The 22,958-nt window shown below is 41.7% G+C and overlaps 1 long non-coding RNA gene across 1 annotated transcript in view; it reads left to right on the forward strand.

Annotated features, from left to right (window-relative positions):
* LOC142492943 (uncharacterized) overlaps window positions 1–22,958 on the forward strand; it is a 107,179-nt gene that overhangs the window by 43,319 nt on the left and 40,902 nt on the right. The window contains exon 2 of the long non-coding RNA XR_012800941.1: window positions 8,897–9,022. This is a non-coding gene — a long non-coding RNA (uncharacterized LOC142492943). The remainder of the gene's footprint in view (window positions 1–8,896; window positions 9,023–22,958) is intronic.

The raw sequence follows: 22,958 nt of genomic DNA on the forward strand, positions 1-22,958 counted from the left end.
GTCTATTTTATAGCTGTGTGGTCTGTTGAATCTAAGTTGTATAACTTAGGGCCAAATGCAGTAAGCCCCGATAAAATCTCTTCGGCAAGGGTTGCGGATAGTTTTTTTTTTGGCGATTTGCCCTCGCGGTATTCAGTAAGGGCCGAATCCATGCCGATCCCTGCCGAATCACTGCGAAAGCAAAACTGCCGATGAGACTGTGCCGATACAGCTTGGCTCCCGATAAGCCTTCCGATAGGCCTTGTCTGCCGATAGATGTTTGCAGCAGAGAGAGACAAGCCTCTCCCTCAGCGCAAAAATCGGCAAAAATAAAGTATTTATAAACAACTTTTACTCATAGTGTACATGTGCAGGGGGTCTCCAGAGCTGAACCGCATTGGTTTCAGGTCCGGGGACCCCCTGCTTCCCGAGATACAGGCCCCTTTATGAGCTGCCGGTAACCCTCTGCATTTAAAGGTCCCGATCACGTGACCGTGGAATGTAACAAAGCAGAGAGATACCGGCACCCCCTAAAGGGGCCTGTATCTCGGGAAGCAGCGGGTCCCCGGACATAAAACCAAAGCGGTTCATCTCCGGAGACCCTCTGCACATCTACACTATGACTAAAACACATATATAAATAAACACTCGTTCCTTACCTTTGCGGCTATGTGCTACGGTAACCAAGCAGCATGAATGTATTTTTAATAATAGTGTACTGTGAACAGGGGGTCCCTTGAGCTTAACCGCGTTGCTTTATGGACCAGGGACACCCTGCTTCCCGAGTTACAGGCCCTGGAATGTGTCATCGGGTGGCAGTGTCGCCGCCATCTTTATAGCACCCCATTCGCGCCGTGTCCGCTATAAATATGGCAGCGACACTGGCACCGGTGCCCCAAACCGGGGCCTGTAACTCGGGAAGCAGGGGGTCTCTGAGCCACAAATCAATGCGGTTCAGCTCAGGGGACCCCCTGCTTCCGCACAATATTATTAAAAATACATAAATGCTGCTTCATTACCATAGCGGAAAGCCGCTAAGGCAATGAAGGGGTTAAGGCAGAATAGCATGTTTATTGGGGACATTTGCCCCCAATAAACATAGCAATAAACAACATACACCCCCTGTGTATTTGAAATACATAAACAGCAATAATTACATTAAATACATATAGTACTCAACACCCATGTCCGGCTGCCACGATGAAGGCCATCCTCCTCTTCATCCTGCCCATGCCCCCTCCGCTGCTGCAAAACAGACACAAGAATGAAAACATCCAAAGTAATGTCCCCTAACCCCTTAATCACCATAGTGGTTATTAACCGCTACAGTCATTAAGGGGTTAACACACCCTCACCCACCACTCGGGAGGCCTACATACACTCCCACACTAACCCCCCACCATGTGAGGCCTAACCACCCTCCATGTGAGGCCTAACCACCCTCTCCCACTACCCACAAAGGAGGCCTACCCACATACCATTGGGGGACCCCCCCCACCCCCAGTACCCACAATAAAAACAATACAGTGACACATAATAAACATCATTATATTTATTAAATACATTACCCACCCCCTGTGCCCCCCCATAAATACAAGATGTATCCTTTTACATACAGGGTTCATAACGCAGCCCCACGCTGGTGGGGTACCTGACAGACCTACAGGGTACCAGCAGCCCTTTTCAAACAGGTTCTGGAGGCTTCTGGTGGGTCCTGCCAAGCGCCATGGCCCCCAGGTGGTCTCCTTGTTCACCGTGGGCCACAATTGGGTCCCCATGGTAGGCCCAAGGATGTCTGGGAGCCCCGGGTCAGACCCACAGGTGTCTGCGGTGCCTCGGGTGATTCCCACGGGGGTCTGGGGAACTCACGAGTGCTCACTACGGGTCCGCGGTGCCCCCACAGAAGTGGGACCACCGCTTCATCCCCGCACCTATGGGTCGGCGGTGCCCCCACAGATGTGAGGCCACCGCTTCATCCCCGCATGTGTCACCCATGTAACCACCAGCCTGATACCCGTGAGATACCCGAGGAGACCCGCAGGTGGTCTCCAGAGGTCCCACGCAGAACCACGGAACAAACCCTGAATGTAAAACAAATAAACCTGGCCTATACATTCAATACATACACCCCCCCCCCCCCCAACACCTACAGTACAATAATGTGCAAAATAACTATTATCCAGATAGGCAAATAGATTATTTGCCCATTATTAAAAACATTAACTAGCATATTCAAATAAATAAAGTACTACTGACCTCCTCAATAAGAAGTCTCCATCGCCAGCAACATCCTTGTCTTGCCCAGAAAATACATAGCCAAAACAAAGCCAATACATTGCAATTACATTCAGATATCAATTAACCTCTTAAACACCTTATCGGATAATAACCACAAAGGTAATTAAGGGGTTAAGCCACACTGGCCTGATACCCACCCTTCACCCAAATATATATATATATATATATATATATATATATATATATATACAGATATATATATATCTCTGTATATATATATATATATACAGAGATATATATATATCTCTGTATATATATATATATATATATATATATATATATATATATATATATATATATATACAGAGATATATATATATATATATATATATATATATATATATATATATATATATATATATATTTGCATGATGAAGCCACTGTACAAATTCATGGGTGAAGGGTGGGTATCAGGCCAGTGTGGCTTAACCCCTTAATTACCTTTGCGGTTATTATCCGATATATATATATATATACAGAGAGAGAGAGATATATATATAAACACACATGATGAACCAATATACAAATAAATGTAGAAGGGTTAACAAAAACATGCTGTACTCCAAATAACACTTCTCCATACAGCCACACTACAATAAAATTAATTTCCTTTAATAATCCTAACTGAACTTACAATCACAATCATCAAATGCCAATCAAATACCTCTATTGCCAATCAACACATTGCATTTACATTGTATATATGATGCATACAATCTATGCAGCATATACATTCTGCAAATGAATGTTAACAATAACATTGCAAGCAAAATACAAATACCTCCAAACAAGTATACTATTTCATCCAATCCAGTAAACATAAATCAATTACCATTCATTAATGACATCCCTAAACAATTTACATTCCATCCCTAACAATTAAACAATTAAAAAATTCAAGCCTTTAACATAACAATTTAGCCTGAGAAAAAATATATGTACCAACAAGAATACAAAATTGAAAACCAAGGCTAACTCTGACCTCAAGAACACCATACAATATCAACAATTACATCTATCTAATTTTAAAATACTTTAAACACACAATAAACCATAGCAGCATAGACAAATTAATTTAAAACACATCAAATCAAGCTTTTAAAACAACATAATTTCTTACCCTGTATGTATATATCTCTCTAGACATACATACATACATACATACAGTGGCAAGAAATTATATACCACAAAAAAAAATACACATGTTAAAAAAGGTTTTAAAAAAATTAACAAGTTAAATAAAATACATTTCTTAGTTCACTTACCATTACTTGCCCCCACCGACTCCCGTTGAACTGGTTACTTACGTTCAAAACCACCAGGCACAGGAACCCATAAAATAAAAAACATAAATAAATAAACATTAAACTAAAAATCCAAATCAATCCACGAGTCTTCTATTTGTAATCCATCTTCATCTGTATTTTTCTTTCTTCTATCTTCTTCCGGGGTCTTCTTCCCGTCTTCGGCCACGCTCTGGTCTTCTTCTTCTGTAGGAGGTCCTTCCTCCTCAGCGGCTGGCTTCAAAATGAGACGACATAGGCTTTTAAAGGCCTATGACGTCACATTTTCGTCATGGTTCCCACGGCCCAGAAAACCATGTGTTTTGGCCGAGAAAAAAAAAATGATGACGTTACTTAAAGGAAATTAAAGCACAGCCAATCAGAAGGGCTTTGCTTCAATTGCCTTTAAGATGACGTCATGAAAAGAAACATGGCCGGCCTCACATGGTACGGTAGCCAATCAGAGCGTGGTAACTCCATCCCTACTCTGATTGGCTCTAGTATACCATGTGACAGAGGCTTGGGGGAGAATGGATGTGACGTCATTGAAAGCCTGTCACATGGTACTAGAGCCAATCAGAGTAGGGATAGACTTCCCACGCTCTGATTGGCTCTAGTACCATGTGACAGGCTTTCAATGACATCACTTCCGTTTTCCCCCAAGCCTCTGTCACATGGTATACTAGAGCCAATCAGAGTAGGGATGGAGTTCCCACGCTCTGATTGGCTACCGTACCATGTGAGGCCGGCCATGTTTCTTTTCATGACGTCATCTTAAAGGCAATTGAAGTAAAGCCATTCTGATTGGCTGTGCTTTCATTGCCTTTAAGTGACGTCATCATTTTTTTTTTCTCGGCCAAAACACATGTTTTTCATGGCCCAATCAGGGCCGTGGGAACCATGATGAAAATGTGACGTCATAGGCCTTTAAAAGCCTATGTCGTCTCATTTTGAAGCCAGCCGCCGAGGAGGAAGAACCTCCTACAGAAGAAGAAGACCAGGGCGTGGCCGAAGAAGGGAAGAAGACCCCGGAAGAAGATAGAAGAAAGAAAAATACAGATGAAGATGGATTACAAATAGAAGACCCGTGGATTGATTTGGATTTTTAGTTTAATGTTTATTTATTTATGGTTTTTTATTTTATGGGTTCCTGTGCCTGGTGCTTTTGTACGTGAGTAACCAGTTCAACGGGAATCGGTGGGGGCAAGTAATGGTAAGTGAACTAAAGAAATTTATTTTATTTAACTTGTTAATTTTTTTTAAAGCTTTTTTAACATGTGTATTTTTTTTTTTGTGATTGTAAGTTCAGTTAGGATTATTAAAGGAAATTAATTTTATTGTAGTGTGTCTGTATGGAGAAGTGTTATTTGGAGTACAGCATGTTTTTGTTAACCCTTCAACATTTATTTGTATATTGGTTCGTCATGTGTGTGTGTATATATATATATCTCTCTCTCTGTGTATATATATATATATATATATATATATATAAAAATATATATATATACTTGCATGATGAAGCTACTGTACACATTCATGGGTGAAGGGTGGGTATCGGGCCAGTGTGGCTTAACCCCTTAATTACCTTTGCGGTTATTATCCGATAAGGTGTTTAAGGGGTTAATTGATATCTGAATGTAATTGCAATGTATTGGCTTTGTTTTGGCTATGTATTTTGTGGGCAAGACAAGGATGTTGCTGGCGATGGAGACTTCTTATTAATGAGGTCAGTAGTACTTTATTTATTTGAATATGCTAGTTAATGTTTTTAATAATGGGCAAATAATCTATTATCCCTATCTGGATGATAGTTATTTTGCACATTATTATACTGTAGGTGTTGGGGGGGTGGGTGTATGTATTGAATGTATAGGCCAGGTTTATTTGTTTTACATTCAGGGTTTGTTCTGTGGTTCTGCATGGGACCTCTGGAGACCATCTGCGGGTCTCCTCGGGTATCTCACGGGTATCAGGCTGGTGGTTCCACGGGTGTCACATGCGGGGATGAAGCGGTGGCCTCACATCTGTGGGGGCACCGTGGACCCGTAGTCTGCGGGGATGAAGCGGTGGCCTCACATCTGTGGGGGCACCGCCGACCCATAGGTGCGGGGATGAAGCGGTGGTCCCACTTCTGTGGGGGCACCGCAAATCCATAGTGAGCACTCATGAGTTCCCCAGACCCCCGTGGGAACCACCCGAGGCCCCGCAGACACCTGTGGGTCTGACCTGGGGCTCCCAGACATCCTTGGGCCTACCGTGGGGACCCAATTGTGGCCCACGGTGACCAAGGAGACCACCTAGGGGCCATGGCGCTTGGCGGGACCCACCAGCAGGCCTCCAGAACCTGTTTGAAAAGGGTTGCTGGTACCCTGTAGGTCTGTGAGGTGCCCCGCCAGCCCACCGGGGACTCGCGTGTGGCGGCGTTATGAACCCTGTATGTAAAAGGATAAATCCTGTATTTATGGGGGGGCACAGGGGGTGGGTAATGTATTTAATAAATATAATGATGTTTATTATGTGTCACTGTATTGTTTTTATTGTGGGTACTGGGGGTGAGGGCGGGTCCCCCAACGGTATGTGGTAGGCCTCCCTTGTGGGTAGTGGGTGAGGGTGATTAGGCCTCACGGGGTGGGGGGTTAGTGTGGGAGGGTATGTAGGCGTCCTGTGTGGTGGGTGAGGGTGGGTTAACCCCTTAATGACTGTAGCGGTTAATAACCGCTATGGTAATTAAGGGGTTAGGGGACATTACTTTGGATGTTTTCATTCTTGTGTCTGTTTTGCAGCAGCGGAGGGGGCATGGGCAGGATGAAGAGGAGGATGGCCTTCATCGTGGCAGCCGGACATGGGTGTTGAGTACTATATGTATTTAATGTATTTATTGCTGTTTATGTATTTAAAATGGGCACATTCACTATTATCCCTTTGTGGATAATAGTAATTGAGGCTATTACTATACTGTATGTGTTAAGGGGGGGGGGGTTATTTCTTTATAAGTATGTATGTGTTTAGACATTAATTTGAGGGGCACATAATTGGTACTGGAGGCCTGCAGGTAATACCCGAGGGCCCCCGCCGGCCTATAGTATCATTGATGTGCATATATGTGTATGTTAGGGGTTATAGGGGTTGTTGGGGTTATATATATATATATATTTATTTATTTATATAGAGATATTTAATTATTTATTTATATTTATTTATTTATTGTGGGGCTGGTGTGTGTGATTATTCTTTATTGTGGGTAGTGGGGGTGGGTGAAGGGGGTATTATCCCAAACGGTGGTTGTTTAGTGCTTGCGGGGGGGTAGCGGGAGGGCTTAACCCCTTCATGACCGTAGCGGTATTAACTGCTACGGTCGTGAAGGGGTTAAGTGGACCCTCAACCCCCCCGCAAGCCCTAAACTCACACCAGGGCCAATTACCCCCTTCACCCTCCCCCGCTACCCACAATAAACCTGGCACGGTGGGTTAACCCCTTCATTGCCTTAGCGGTTAACCGCTAAGGTAATGAAGTGGGCTGTACATGCATTTTTCCTGCCTCGGATGCATGACGGGGGGCTCCGGTTCGGGTATCAGCTCCGGAGACCCCCGACATCAGTCACAGGCAGGAATAAGGGCTGATTTTTTTCTAAGTGTCGCCCTTGCCGATGCTTCTCCTCCACCAAGTTACCAACTTTAGTTGGCGGGCTGGATTCCCGATAAACTCTCCATTCTGGAGTGCCGATCAGCACCGAAGAGCTGATCGGGGCTACCTGAATTCAGCCGGGTTCAAAAAGTGCCGATAAGTGGCTTATCGGCAGCTGGATGCCGATAATTTTTTATCGGGAAGAAAAGTTGCCGATAATTCCCACTTATCGGCGGTTACTGACTCGGGAGGGCAAAAATGGCGAAAAAATGCCGAAAAAGCCTTATTGGGGCTTACTGCATGAGGCCCTAAGTGTACAAACTGTTAAACTCTTTTGTTATTAGTATGGGGTTGTACATGACTTCCCCATTTTATATCCACAACCTGAGTTCTAGCTCTGACTCCCCTGAGTTTTATTTACAACAACCGATCCGCTTTGTTGCCCTTGTCATAGTAGGTTTGCTGGGTCCATTCCAAAGCTTTTTCAGTATCTTTTACTTTTAATCTTTTTAATTAATCTCTTGCTTGGGATACTAATTGGTATACCGTTTTAGAGTTATTCCCTTTATGTTTCAAACTTACTATCTTTTCATAGATAAACCTGTGGCCTGGTGAAAGGAGCATTCAGAGATATTTCCACTGGGGTATGGTCAGACCACGTTATTGGGCCTGTGCCATATGGTCCAGGAGCTTGGATAAAGTAAAGAAATAATCTATACTTGAGAAGGAATCATGGGGAGTGGAATAAAATGTATAGTCAATAACACTGGGGGAGTTCCCAGCACTAAAACATGAATACAAACAACAATGGTTAAGAAAATTTGATTTTACTGGTATATCGAATATAGTATAAAGCAAACATCCACACCTAACAGTGATTGTTATGTTAAATCTGAATAACACATCAATAATATCTACAGTACTTTGCAACATAACTCGTAAAGCACATGTGCTTTATATGGTGAAACAAAAGGGGGGAGGCACTGGGAAAGGGAGACAAGGTAAGGGTAGACAAGGGGAGGGAGAAGAGGGAAAAAAAACAGGGGAATAATGGGGCAATGTTTCAGGCTCCTTGTCCCTTTTTCTGGCCTGTTCCCTCAGACCAATCAGATCCAGGTACCCCCCTTATCCCTGTGAAAACAAAAAATGTATAGTCTCTTTGACTTTTATTTATAATTTGCTAAGCATCTGCTAAAGTGAACACCTCAACTTTTTTGCTTTCTTATGTACCTCCTAAGTGTGTTGCTGATTTGGTACCATAGAGTTGTCTACATCAGGGTCTTGGGTCATGTTAAAATTCCCACTACTATAATACTGTAGATCCAAATTGATTTTTCCCAATAGATTCCTCGATAGATTCTAGAGAAGTGCTGGTGAACTCTATTTGTTGATCATTGTGGGCATATATGTTAAACAGAGTGATATTTATTCCTACCAAGAGTACATTAATCAGTACGAATCTCCCCTCTGAGTCTTTTTTGACCTCCCTCATCTGAAATGGGACATCATGTTTTATGAAGATGCCCACTCACCTTTTATTTTTCATTGAGGATGAGTAGTATGCTGTAGAGTATGTCCTTTGAAATGTGAAAAATTCTTTTGTTAGAATTAAATTCTTTGACATTCAAAGGAATTCGTTTTATTGGGGTTTGACTGGCCATAATTTTGTTAAGGATTTTGATTCAATACTAATGTCTGTTTTGGTCTTTCAGCATGTGTGCCTTTGTGATGTTACCTTGTCTTAGTGGGGTACTGTGCGGATGGATCCCTGTGGGCCTTTTGAATACTCCAAGCAGCAGATTGTTGGTGGTACATGGTGAAGAAAAACTGGGAAAAAGGTGAGAGTTTGGGAACAATAACAAAAAAGAGGTAAAGGTTGAGGTGGATGTTATGTCCGCCTCATCACAGTTTAGTTTTTGGTCCTAATCTGGACAAGCTTGCCATGCCAGGCCTGACTAGGCCCGACAGTGGTCTTTTGGAGCCATGGAATGCCCGGTCCTCTATTTGCTCAGACTCCTTTCCTCCAAATCTGTAAATTCGAACATTTTATTTTAGTTAACCTTGATGCATATAAACCTACATAACAACATATTTTCCATTTGTATCTATAATCTATAGCATCATGTTTCTTTACTTCACCACCTTGTCACTCTTTTTCTAAAGTATTTTTTCCTGAATTTTAATGCTAGGCATACCTGTTTCATTATTTTCTACCTCACCGACACTGTAACAAAAATCTTACGTATGTACAAATGATAATCAATCTATTTTTATGTATAGTCCCTTAAGGTCTCACGATGATTGTTCCAGGAAGCTCCCCATAGCCTTCCTCTTTGGGACTCTATGGGCCCCAAGCCTCTCAGAGCAATGATTTTAAGCGCATAGCTGGTCAGTTCCGTAGGAGCATGATTCCCCTCCCAGTTATATCCGTATATTTGTCTTCCAATCCTGGTCGACATTTTTGGGCGGGGTGTGAGGGGGAGCAATGCAGTACTCCCTTGAAGGTAGGAAGGGAAACCCAGATGCCATGAGGGGGCTCAAATCTTGTCCGTACATATTACATTTTGCCATATTCCTGTTTATTTGATGGGAAGATTTGCTTTGTGTATGAAGGGGTGTGTTCACAAAAGAATCTACCCATTGAGGGGAGTGCCCTGTTTCCTCAGTTGCTTCCTTCTTTGGGCCTGGTTACCTGAGAAATGGCTCTCTCCAGCTTATCAGGTCTGATGGGTCTCACTATTCTCCTCCACTCGGCCTCCCAGTTCTAGGGTCCTCCTTTGCTCTCCCCACTGTGTATTACCTGAGGTGGCCATGCATTGTGGGGATCTTTGTGACCTTGTATAGGTCCCAGTCCTGTTCATGGGCCAAGGCCCAGGGCTTCCAGGAAGCCTCTGCTTCCTCCGGGAATCTCAGCAAGGCTTTTCTTCCATCATTGTTTGTCGCCAGGTGGAATTTTATTTGTAGCCCTGTGTAATTTTGGGGTTACATGCCTCTCTCCTCCTGTGCAGTAAACCCTGTTAAGAGGGCAGGTTTGCCAGGAGTAATCATGAGGTTTGCCCTCATCCCCTGTGAGGTGTAGTGTGTAGCAAAGGAAGTGACAGCAATCTCTGTGTCCACTTACAGGGACACAGGGGTGGTGCCTATTGGAGCTATATATTGCGCATCACTTCCTAAAGTTAGGGTCTCTCTCTGTCTGTTCACTGTGTCAGTTGCAGTGTTCTGTGTGATGAGCTGCAGAGCAGAGTTGCAGTGTTACTGTCTGACCCAACACAGTGCCAGGGCTCTGGCAAGGATTGTGGCCCTCCCTTAGGGGAGAGGTGGGCAGACTATTCCCCTTACTCTATTAGAAAGTAAGGGAAGAGCAAGGACAGCTTCTAGGGCCCTGACTAGGAGTGGTGTCCAGGGACTTCCTTGAGGTGGGCAACTATGCTGATGTGCAGCTAAGACCAGCCGCTATGATGGGTAGTCTGCCATGGAAGATATCAATAAAGAGTGCCATGTTAGAAAGAACCTTCTTGCCTGAGACTGGAGTCATTCAGGGAGAAGCTGCATCAAGGGGTTCTCTTCCAGAGACTCATCCCTGCTGTCGTGGGGACCTGGAAGAGATTTAGGCGCTGTACCAAATGTGAGTAGATCTCAGCACTACCTCACGAGCCAGTCCTGGTGAATTCCCCAAAACCACCAAGCGGGAGACTCAGGAGTCCTGTAAGCCAGCAGGTGCACCACACTACATTACATGTGACATGGGACAGTATCCTCACATAGGGGCCAATATGAGATTGGGTGGGGGTACAACCATTACATATTTATAAAATGTTTTACCAGGAAGTAATATATTGAAAGTTACCTCTCGTTTTCAAGTACAGTAGAGACTGCGACTATTCTAACACAAACCAGTGGCAATCGCCAAAAATACCCAGGTACAGCCTGAATAAATGCCTTAAACGTGCCTTAAACTAGCCCCAGTATTTCTGCATTGATTAATGGCCCATCAGATTAACAGCGGGTCCCTGGCAGTCCCATTCAAACTGAATTGGACTGCCGGGGACCCCTGCTGTGTTAATCCTATGGGTCGTTAGTCAAAGCAGAAATGCCTTAAACGTGCCTCAAACTAGCCCAGCACATACCCAGCACATACCCTGAATGTAACCCGGCTAGTTTAAAGCAAGCGTTAGGATAACGTGGCCTCTTCTGTATGTCATGGGAATGAGAATGCCCATCAATAGTGTACCTCGTTGTCTCTGTGTATAGTGGTTACTGATCGTAGGCCTTTTCTCCTCGAAATGGTGGTTCTTGAAAAGTCTGGATTTTGGAATCCTCAAAATCTATTGACACTTGGTTTCTACATTCTTTTATTATTTCCTCTTTAGTAGTGTAGTGCTGCAATTTCACCTCTATGTCTCTGCTCTTCTGTGGGTCAGCCAGCCTTGGGCCAAGGCCCGATGTGCTCTGTTCATGTGGATCAATCTGTACAAACAGTCTTGCTACATAACGTTGCATTTCCTCTACAGTAATTTATTCTGGGATATTCCTTATTCTTAGGTTCTACCTCGACTCATGATTGTCCAAATCGTTTAATGTATCTTTTAGGCTTCTAATCTCATAATTGACCTCATCTTCAGAGGAGCCTTGATTCTGTAATGATTCTTCCATCTTGTTCTCTTGTGTTGTCCTTGCAGCGAGGGTTGTGGGCTCTAATTTAAATTCAGCCACTGCCTTATCTAGTTCTGTTTGAAACCCTCCTGCATTTCATCAAATAGAGCTTTGAGAGTTTGTGGGGTTATCTGAGAGTTTTCCTCTCTTTCTTGTTTAAGTCTGATGAAGCTCTCTCGTTCCCGTGCATCTCGCTGCCATTGTTCAGGTCTACCGCCAGCTGACTGCCTTTGTGGAAGGAGGGGTTGAGTTCCTGGCTTTGTATTTTTTAACCCTTGTTTGGGCATCTTTTCAATTTCCCTCTTAGGTGGAGGTGTTTAAAAAGTGCTTTTATCCAGTTTTGAAGAGTTATAACTTAATTCTTATGTCCAGAGTCCACGGAGCTGTTTCAGAACACTTTCATGCGCTCTGATGTCACATTTTTAAACTTTAAAGGTGCAAACCCTTATAGCTGGCTGAAAAACCTTTCAAAAATAATTTACCAAATAAAAATATCACTTGAGAGCATATTTACATGCCACAGACACATTTCCAACCCTGCTTTTCTATCTCTGTTCACTATCTCTCACCATACAGTGCTTCTACTGCAGCTAGTGATTATGGGAAAGGAATGCAAATGAGCACAGTGTCACCTTTTGCTTCTAATCCATTTTAATATGGGCCCCTGTAAGCGTATGCCTGCCGTATTACACAGCTTTTCTGCACAGTGCATAGTTCATAGCCAGTAAACCTACTCATAGACAGCAGTTTTAACCTTTTGGTTCTCATCAGTGTGAGGATGGTCATACAAGCTTTGCAATATGAAGCTGGGATAAGGTTCAATCACCCATGAAATAAGTTATGGTGAGCAAGAAAGTGACAAAAACCCTCCACTGTACAGTGTACAGCAAATGAGAATTTAACAATTGAATTGGTTTCCTTATAAAATCTAACCCTAATAAAAATGGCTTTTTTTAGTGGAAATGAATTACAAATGGCATTTTAGGGGTATCTCAATGGTGGAGTGTTTGTCAATCAAGTGTTTTCTTTACTCTAAGATAATCCTGCCCTTGTCAGAGTGTGTTTGAATTTATGAGGAGGGGGACAGAGGAGATTTTACCTGCGCAAACTCTTAATAAACACACAGTGAAATCACACAAAAGGAAGTAGTCAGAGGAAATGTAACCCATCCCAAATCCCAGGTGACCATGTCTAAAAATAACTTATAAAAATATATTTAATAATATTTATAGGTGTCAGATTTTTTGGTAAAAAAAAAGGCATCAATCACCCATATGTAACCACTTAAACATGCCATTGGCATAAGGACACTCTGGTCCTAGGATGGTTGGCACCTTTAGAGGTGAATCATAAAGGTGAGAACGAAGTGTTAAGGTTCTAACCGTCCGAGGAGAATGAGAGAAGGGGAGTGACTCCTCCTTCCCTTTTAGAGCAAAAAGCTACATTAATGTTTTAAAAGAAGAAAAATTGAGCTCTAACGAACAATATATATACACGTAAGTGCAATAGTTCTAAATACAATTATTTGGACAATATATCTTCAAAATGTCTCTTTGAGTGTTAATCTCATGTACTTATTGCATGTGATTATACATACTGATAGAAGATGAAAAAGGTCCAATCCCTGAGGAGGTTGAAAAAATGGAGGCCTTGTCTTTCTTGATCTTGCTGCCGAAGTCAAAGTGGGGATTTCCAAGTCCCCTCATAGAAAGGTATGGGGAGAGATATCCTTAGGTGCAAAGACCATAGGAGAGAGAGAAAGCACATAAGAATGGTGTAATATTCATCAGAATTAGGACTCCTTATTAGGGTTAAAGGCTATGAGAGACACTTACATGAATCAAATATAGATTTTTCAGGACCATTTGTGGTGTTTCTATCATGGATTTCCTGATCCAGCTTCTCTCAAATTTCAGTTTGTCACGGTTGTGCTCACCACAAACCTGGGTCGTACCGCGTGGCTGAGGTGGGGTTGTAAAAGCACCGACCTTAGACCGCGCAGGCTGATCCGGATTGCGCAGTTCGTAGTCGTACATAGCAGGGTCGGGACTGGAGAAGGTAGCATCATCAGTGGACAAGCCATGGTCAGGACTGGAGAGATCAGGGTAAACGTTATTCAAGCACGAGTTCGGCAACAGGTAGTCAGGAATACCCCGCTTCAGCTTAGGAGCGTGAGCGCGGGCGTGGGTTCTGCACGTGCGGCGACCATGGCCCATGGTACTGGTCTCAGGAAGGGGTACCACCAGGCAGCACTGGTAAACCAGTGCTTCACCGCAAGAGTCCAGAGCGGGCCTGTGCAAGGAGAGAGAGAGCTACAGACCTCAGGACTCGTAGACCGGCCTCTTCAAGCGAAGGGCAGCAGGCCTCAGGAAACTGGAAGCTGAAGTACACACTGGAGAATCCTCTGCTTCAGCACAGGAACCAGGACACAGCCTCTGCAATGGAGAATGAGCAGCAGGCCCAGGAACCAGTAGATAGGCTCTGCTGTGGAAGGACAGCAAGCCTCAGGAAACAGGGAGCTGAAGTCAACACTGTTGAGACCTCCGCTTCAGCACAGGAGACAGGAACAGGCCTCTGCGTGACACTAGCAGCAGACCTCAGGAAAGCAGGCCTCTATGAGAGAGTAGTAGCTGGCCTCAGGATACACAGGATAATCAGGAAATACAGGCCCCTGCATGAAGACTAGCAGCAGTCCTCAGGAACAAGGGAATAACAACTGGAGAGGTTAAATACATACACAGACAAGCAAAGGGCTTGTGGCAGAACACTTGTGACATCCAGGAAGGACTATGCTCGGCAGGGGAGCATTGTGGGAAAGGTGTCTTTAAAGGTCAGTGAACCAATAGCAGAAGGGGCATGTGATAGCATTGCTTTAATGAGTGAACCCAGGGTGGAGCTGTAGTAAATATCAGGAGCAGTGTTCCAGGGCTGCACAGGTCTGTAAGGCAAAGCAAACAGTAAACTAAGGTGCGGATCCGTTACACAGTTATGCAAAGCAAACATGCGTCTTGAGCCTTGTGCGTATTGGAGTACAAGGCTTTCCAGCCAGAAGTAGCTCCACGTTTCCTCCCTGTGACCGTCTCCGATGCAATGTCCTCTGTGGGGTTCTGGTCCAAGCCGCCTCTCCATTTGCCTGTGGGGGGACATTCATGCAACACTTGCCGATGGATCGGCTCGACTTGCTTTTCGTCCCCTTACTGGCATTCGAGTATGAGTCACGTGGGGAGTATGATCAGCGGCTGCACGGAAGTATGCATGCACATGTGTGATGCGGAATCAGAGCAACTACAGTCCCACCCTACACGTAGCGGAGATTACCTCATAAAACCTTGAATTGCAAGCCCACCCCTCACACCCTGTGGTATAAAATTACATAGTAAATGAGGTTGAGACACTGTGCAGTCTTTAATCACGTTTCTTATTAGCTAATACAGGGGTGCGACAACTTTTCCCCGTGCGCTCCCCTGTCTGCTTTCCTCGGTGCCTCGCGCCCCTCCCCTACCCGCTCGGCCTGGGCGTCAACTGACATGGTAATGTGACGTCACATGACCCGTGGTGTCATTTGATGCTGGGTAACCATGACGATGCATCGCTGAAAGGGAACGTAAGTGTGTTATAGAGGCTTCGCACGATCCCCCAGCATTTAATTTAAATGCCTGGGGAGAGAGCAAGGGACCTCTATAACTGCCGGGGTTTTTTCTGACTGGCCATGCCTTATCCCAAAAAAGTGTCCGAAGTGGTGTTGTCTAGAATCGTATTGTTTATTATTACATATTGGCCTATTGATAAAAGCATTACCCTCTGACCATTGGTTGAGTCAAACTAGGGTACCTGTCGTCCATTGATTCATGTTGCATTGACTAGCATCCTGATTAGTTATAATGGATTTCTGCTTCTTATACACTAGTCTATAGTACTAGACTCTACACTCAAAGAGTTGGCTCCATGGCACTATCTGCTTCTTCCATGGACTTCTATACCCTCATCACCCCACTGTCTTTGTCACTCCTTACCCTCACGTATCTGGTCCGACAAGACTTTAGCGATTTAATTCAGATTAACTATGTCACAGCATAGCCTATTTGCCACAACACACATGCATACTCTGGTCACCATGGTTACCAAGGATGCTTTGCGGATCCAGCTGATGTTGCTCATACCATTTCAAAATGGAGTCGTGTCCACATGATACAGCAATACCCGGCAGAAGTTTTTCAAAATGGCCACTAATAACTTGTGCAGATCACCTGAACTTTCATGTGCTCTCTTGATTGGTTAATTGTTTGGTATTTTTTTGCACTTGGGTGCTGGTATATTAGTTACTCACTGTCACTGTTTCATTGCACCACCCCCTCCTGAGGAAGATCCCCCCAGTGTGGATCAAAACGTCGGTCTTGTGTGTCATATATCAAATATATCTTATATTTGATTACTTACTGAGTGCTGTCTCATTCTTGGCATCTTCATTGCTAGTAAAGTATGATTATATATATATATATATATATATATATATATATATATATATATATATATATATATATTTAATGGGAGTTTAAAATGTAGAGCAGAATGGTTAATAATGTGTATTAACTTTGTCACAGCTGTGTATTTTTAGCAAGTTTTCTGGGCTTTTTGCCAGTTGGGGGTTGATGCAGATGAGTGAGTTACCTTGATCCTTTCAGTTCTTAGAACACAGAAAAGATAGTGACCGAAGTCACATAAGTCCCTTATTAGCACACACTCGTGGTACAATAGTAATGAATAGTAAAGAGGATATAATGATCCTCAGAGAAGCCTAACTTGCGCCAATCACCCACACATGTGGGGCTATATGGCAATGGGGCGTCTAACCTGTTAAAAGTAAAAATAATAAATGTTTATTGGAATACAAATACGCCAAAACAAATGGTAATGTGTATAGGTGAGTTTAAAACGTAGGATTCAAATGTTCCCCAAACTGGGAGGTGCTGGGGCGGAAAATGGTAGTGAGGGCAATTAATGGCAGTAAAGGGTATAAAGCGTAATAAACTGCCACACACAAGTGATACCCTCCAATGTAACTACCAGATAATTAGTGATACCCTCCAATGTAACTACCAGATAATTAGGTGGTAAATAATATCCACACAGTATAGGCATGAAATATATCACACCCTAACTGATAGCTCACTCATAGGTGGATAAAATGGTATACACAAGCACAATGAACTCTATGTATCTACCACCCATATAGGTGAGAAATACCACCACTCAACTCATGTAGCAGCTAAGTGTAGATTGTAGTACACTTATGTGGCAGGTTGAGTGTACTGGATACACAATGACACTTCTAAATTGCAAACAATGCCCAGGGATCGTATAAGTAACAGATACCAAAATCAGGCTGTAAATAGCCCTGTGCTTATGTATACCATTTTATCCGCTTTATACCCTGTACTGCCATTACTAGCCCTCACTACCATTTTCCGCCCTAGCACCTCCCAGTTTGGGGAACATTTTAATCCTACGTTTTAAACTCACCTATACACATTACCATTTTTTTCGGCGTATTTGTATTCCAATAAACATTTATTATTTTTACTTTTAACAGGCTAGACGCCCCATCGCCATATAGCCCCACATGTGTGGGTGATTGGCGCAAGTTAGGCTTCTCTGAGGATCATTATATCCTCTTTACTATTCATTACTATTGTACCACGAGTGCGTGCTAATAAGGGACTTATGTGACTTCGGTCACTATCTTTTCTGTATTCTATGTTATTTTTCCCTATGCACCTGGTGCCTATTTCATTATATTTACTTGGAATTGAGTGTTATCATTATTTGTGTTTATTCCTTTCAGTTCTTGTCACTTCAGTTCCTGGTGTATATTTCAGCTAGGGTGCTGTTCGGCAACTAGCAAGAATGGAGTGAGAGCTTGAAGGTTACCAACCCAGCATGATGGAATAATGATTTATCTCATATATGTAATTCCAATAAAGTCTGTGGTTGTTTTCCTCCATTTAGATGTCTGTAGTTGTTTACGAAGGGTGACTAAGAAGATGCCTTGTTGTGGTCATGGGGGTGATGGACATGAAGGCTCAAAGGCCAAACAAATGCCCAGTCACATTTTGCCTGAATTCATGCTACTTGGGTTAAAACCGCAGTTCAAGCTGTCATTTTAAATTCAATATGTGCATCAATACAATGTATACACTTGTACACACTACAAATACACTGACAAGTGATAGTTAAGTTGCTGATCGATCCGTTCTCCTGTAATCGATCGCTGAAATTCAGCTGGGGGTTCACTAAATGCATCTCTGGTAATCTTCTGCTGCACTGATAAAGTTCTGTGAGGAAGATCATGTGACCAGGAAGGCACTCAATTCAATTGGTTCACTGCTAGAGAGGGCAGGGCTCAAAAAGGTGATGCTGTTTCAGAAAGGGAAGGGGATGTGACTTTGTATATGGTTGCCATAGGAACAAAAATGCCCGTTACATTAAAATACATTAAAAATGTCTTTAAAAAAATAATTACATGCTACAAGTATTTTCTCATAGTACAGAACTGATTAATAAAAAAAAACACACACATGTAGGATATTACTGGAACTGCAGTTTTAGCATGACTATGAAATACTGGGCTTTGTGAATGAAAGGTCCATAGGTAACACAAGTGCAAACGTTTTGCAACTATATAGCAACATTTCCTGAGACATTGTGCGGATTTTATTTTTGATAATTGCTGAGCAACATTGCAAAATTGTTTCAACATAAATCCATGTAATTCAAAAAATGTAAAATTGACTTTGGTTTTATGTCACCAATTAGCCTATCATTTAATGATCATCATAAAATATCAAAGTTACCTAAAACCAACATAACCTAGTACCCTAAATAATATCCTTTGCCCATTCTGAGCAAATCTCTATGAATAACTTTCCATAGTGGCTGTCTTAAAGGGGCAATCCTTCCTAGGAGAAAAGTGAACTAATCCCAGTGACATGTTTAAGAAGTCTCACCTGGGTCATTTTGCTAAAAAAATTTATTCAAATCTAACACCTATAAGTATTTAGTTTTTTTTTTTAATGTTAGACTTCAGAGGGGTTTGATTTCATTTAGATTCTTCCTTTAGTCTGATGTCACAGCAAGTGCTTGTACAGCCTGAGCCCCCCTACCTCCGTTTAACTTTATTGGTTCTGACAGAGGAATAGGGATATGGAAAACAATTGATTGACAAACCCTTTCCCATTCAGAGACACCTAAGAAGTTCAACTGGCCCAGTAGATTGGCCTGCACCTTTAAGGCTTCTGAGTGGTGCTCATTCCATGAAGGTGGCCCATTTAGAAATACCTACTGTAGTCCTCTCGACTTGTCTGTAAAGCTAAAGTAGTGGTAGTATTGTTTTGTGCAATAGTGTTTAATACACTGATAATTACTTCAGGTACACTCAGCCTTCTCATTTAAGCTACTCAGCCAATACATTTCATAGGGCAATCTCATTATGGCCCATATTCACCAAACTCTGTTATGAGTAAGTTATTTGAATCCTCACTAATGTTACAATATACAACAATATGTATTCACTACAATAATAAATTGTGGTTCTAACAATTAAGAGTGCAATATTTGTTCTTTCCATAAATATATCTTTTTTTCCAAACATCTTCAATATTTCCAGATTTTCTTGTAGTACTATGAAATATTTGTGGCACTCTCTTTCTTTCTATTTCACCCTTTTTCACTCCCTCTCTCCCTCTCTCCCTCCCATTAATAGCATGGTACTTTGCCTTCTCTTTTAATCCTCATTCACCTTTTTCTCTCTTTCTCTCTTTAACTCGCACATTCACACACTCACTCTCTCCGCCGCACTTCCACAGTCAAGCAGATTGGAGTAGGTGATAAAAATGTCCCATATATTTCAGTATTGCAGTTGAGTAGCTAATTTGGTGGTAAAAGTTAATCTGAATGCCCATTTCCATTTTACTTTATGAAATATTGCTAAAGCCTTTCAGCAATAAAACCCCACTGTCATTCACTGTAATGCTTTAATCAATATGGCAATACAGTTTATGACTGATATGAGATTTATCAGGGAGAGAGCCCATATGGGAACTCTGTACTCTCGTTATTTTCAACTTTCTATGACATTGTTGGATCATTGCTGGCATTAGTAGTATTCATAGTTTTAGTACGAGTGTGTGAGAAAACAGACAGCATGTAACTGCACTCATAATGTAAGTATATACTGTAGGACAGGGGTCCAGTTTATTTGATGAGAGTATAGTTTGTAACATTGTTCTAGTCAAACTTTTCTTTTGTCAATTGTCCCAGAGCCTTCATAAAAGTAACCCTTCTGCGCTACCGAACATTTTCTTCCCGGCTTTCAGGTTTCAGACACATGCAAATCTATGGACTGCTTCCTTGGCTTCTTTGGTATGATTGCCATGTAATGTATCAGTCCAAACTTTTGGTAGTTTGGTAATATGCGTAAAAAATATGTTTTTTTTTTCTATTTTAATCTCCCCTCCACCTTTTTCATATTGTCTTGAAGGTACGAGGGCATCCATCAGCTCTTACTAAATATTTAACAAGTTCTACATTATACAATGATATCATCTATGCATGTACTGTAGTTTCTTTTTATATGTCTGTTATTTACATACAATCAGAATAAATTACTAAAGCTTGTTTTCTATCAAATAAGAAGTAGGAACTTATAACCCTAAATAATATGGTTCTGAAAAAAAGACGGAAACTTTGAAAACCTAAAACATTCAACTTTAGGGTCATCATGTATTCAAAATGAGAAAATGGTCTGATAATAATAAACAATAGATCTACATTCTGTTTGCTAAACAATTTAACAATTAAATGCAACAAATAATGTTTACTATGACCAAGCTGCTGTGGCATGTTATTTGTTTTGTAAACTCTCCCTTTTCAGCTACACTCATTTTGGCTCCCTGTAACTGGATATTTTACTGCCAGCAAAAAAAGAAAATGAATATTTTGTCATAAGCAATTTTCATTCAAATTGGCAGTGTACAGCATAGGGAGATGCCATTAAAATTATGCACTGTGTAAATGAACAGATTGGGACTAAATACTAGAGAAAACATTATTGACAAATATTTTCTGGACATTTGGTGATACATCTAGCATGCCCCAGCTTAGAGCAATTAATTCAGTATACTGACATAAACTCTCCAGTTCTTTGACAGCTTGGAGCTGAAATAAAAATGCTAGTTCTCCAGGGAAAAGAAGAGGATAGTTGGCTCTTTTCTGGACTGTTTGCTTATAGGCCCAGAGAGCAATCTTCTTCGCAGAATGAAATGCAAGGACACAAACAATGTACCAGGAGAGAATGGAAGATGGGAATGAACAGTTTGAACTATTTGCTCAGCAGAAGGGCAGCCACAATGGTCGACCAATGGCTTTCCCATGCATCAACTGGGGCTTCTTAGGCTCTTTTGTTGTTCATCCTTTTTCCTCTGGCCAGATAAGAGCACAGCTGCAGTTCTGTAGTTAAGTAAGGCCTTAAACCTATTCCTTACAATGCCCTGCTACATTTTACTGTATATTTTGCACCACTACACAGCCCTCCCTTCTCTAATTTCCTAGAAATGAACATTTCGATTGAAATTTACATTGGTAGGTGCAGTCAAACAATGTTTGTCATTCAATTTGTCACAAAAACAAATGTAGCCTGAGCATTTGGCAACTAAATAAATCTGGTAATTGATAATATGACAATAACGTTTTATTAGGACGGCACGTTAGCATTGAATTGTCTTGTCAGAAATGTTCTAACAACCCCTCCGCTCTAAACTACACCTTTACCGACAAACATACATTAAACATTTACATTTAAATCACATAAGAATGCATAGTGACTTGGATCTAGGGTGAGGATCTAAGTGGTATGTGTCCTCTTTATATACCAGTTTAAGTCACTTTCCTTTTTACACAAGCTGACAATCATGATTGTATGATATTTGTTTGATTTTTTTTGAAAGGAACAGTTATGCCCAGGTTGTAAGGTGAAATGCAAAACAAGGTCAGAAAACATTATGAAGCTGGTCAAAAAGTCAAAATCTTACGTAAATGATTGCAGCTCTCATTATGTACTTCTGCCCTTTGTGCATTTCCACATTGTTGGTTTTGGGAACAGGGCACCGTGTGTAATTCTTTTGTAGCAAGGACGAGTTAGCTTAAATTACTTTATTAGGTGAAAAGGCGAAGCACTTCAACAGTGCAGAAAATTAATAGTTGAGCAAGATCAAATTAAACATTTGCCGTCAAGGAGCACACCTGCAGTAAATACAAAGTTTAAACATTGCGTTCTCACTGCTAGAACCTACAAAAAATCCCTTGGTATATTCTTCCTGCTGGGTGGTCACAAGGAAAGCCTGAAAAGCAAAAGGACTCCTATTGTCTATTGGATGTCTTAAGGACTGACCTCACGTGTCTTGATAGAAGAAAAGCACCTGTTTATCTGTAGTGATCTACTAAATGTGTGTGCGCAGAACAGTCCCACAGAGAGTCAAGTTCCTGTTACAAATGGGGCACTGGGCTAATTTACAGTTTTATACACATGCTCTCAGATATGTTTTCATAAAGTGTTACTACTAAGCACCGTAATGAGCTGTCTTTTTCAATACAAAGTTCAAAATTACATATATTTTTCTAAATTAATTGATATTAATATTATGTATTTATTTCCTAACAATCGAAGGGGGAAGACATCACACAAAAGGGATACACTAAAATGAATGAAACACCTCCCAAGTTTCAAGCTGCCATGGAATTGAAATATTATATTAAAATGCTTATTGTTGTTTGATTTAAAAAAACATCAATGGGATACAACCCCTTAAACATAGTATTGCCATATGTTAACTTTGTTATTAATAACGCAAGGGCATTAATGTCAGTGTACGCACAGATCAATCAGTTCAGCCATCTGGCCTTCCTTTATTTAGCTACAACAAAACTTAGCAGTCAAGTTCTAAATGAGCATGAAAAGATTAAGCATACAAAATAAAAATTCAACACAAATACAACAAATATGCTTGCAATCATTACAATCCTTCTAAATATAAACTGATTCTTGGGAATCTAAGGAAATGTTCAATT

The sequence above is a fragment of the Ascaphus truei genome, chromosome 4 (genome assembly GCF_040206685.1).
Source record: "Ascaphus truei isolate aAscTru1 chromosome 4, aAscTru1.hap1, whole genome shotgun sequence".
Classification (NCBI taxonomy): domain Eukaryota; kingdom Metazoa; phylum Chordata; class Amphibia; order Anura; family Ascaphidae; genus Ascaphus; species Ascaphus truei.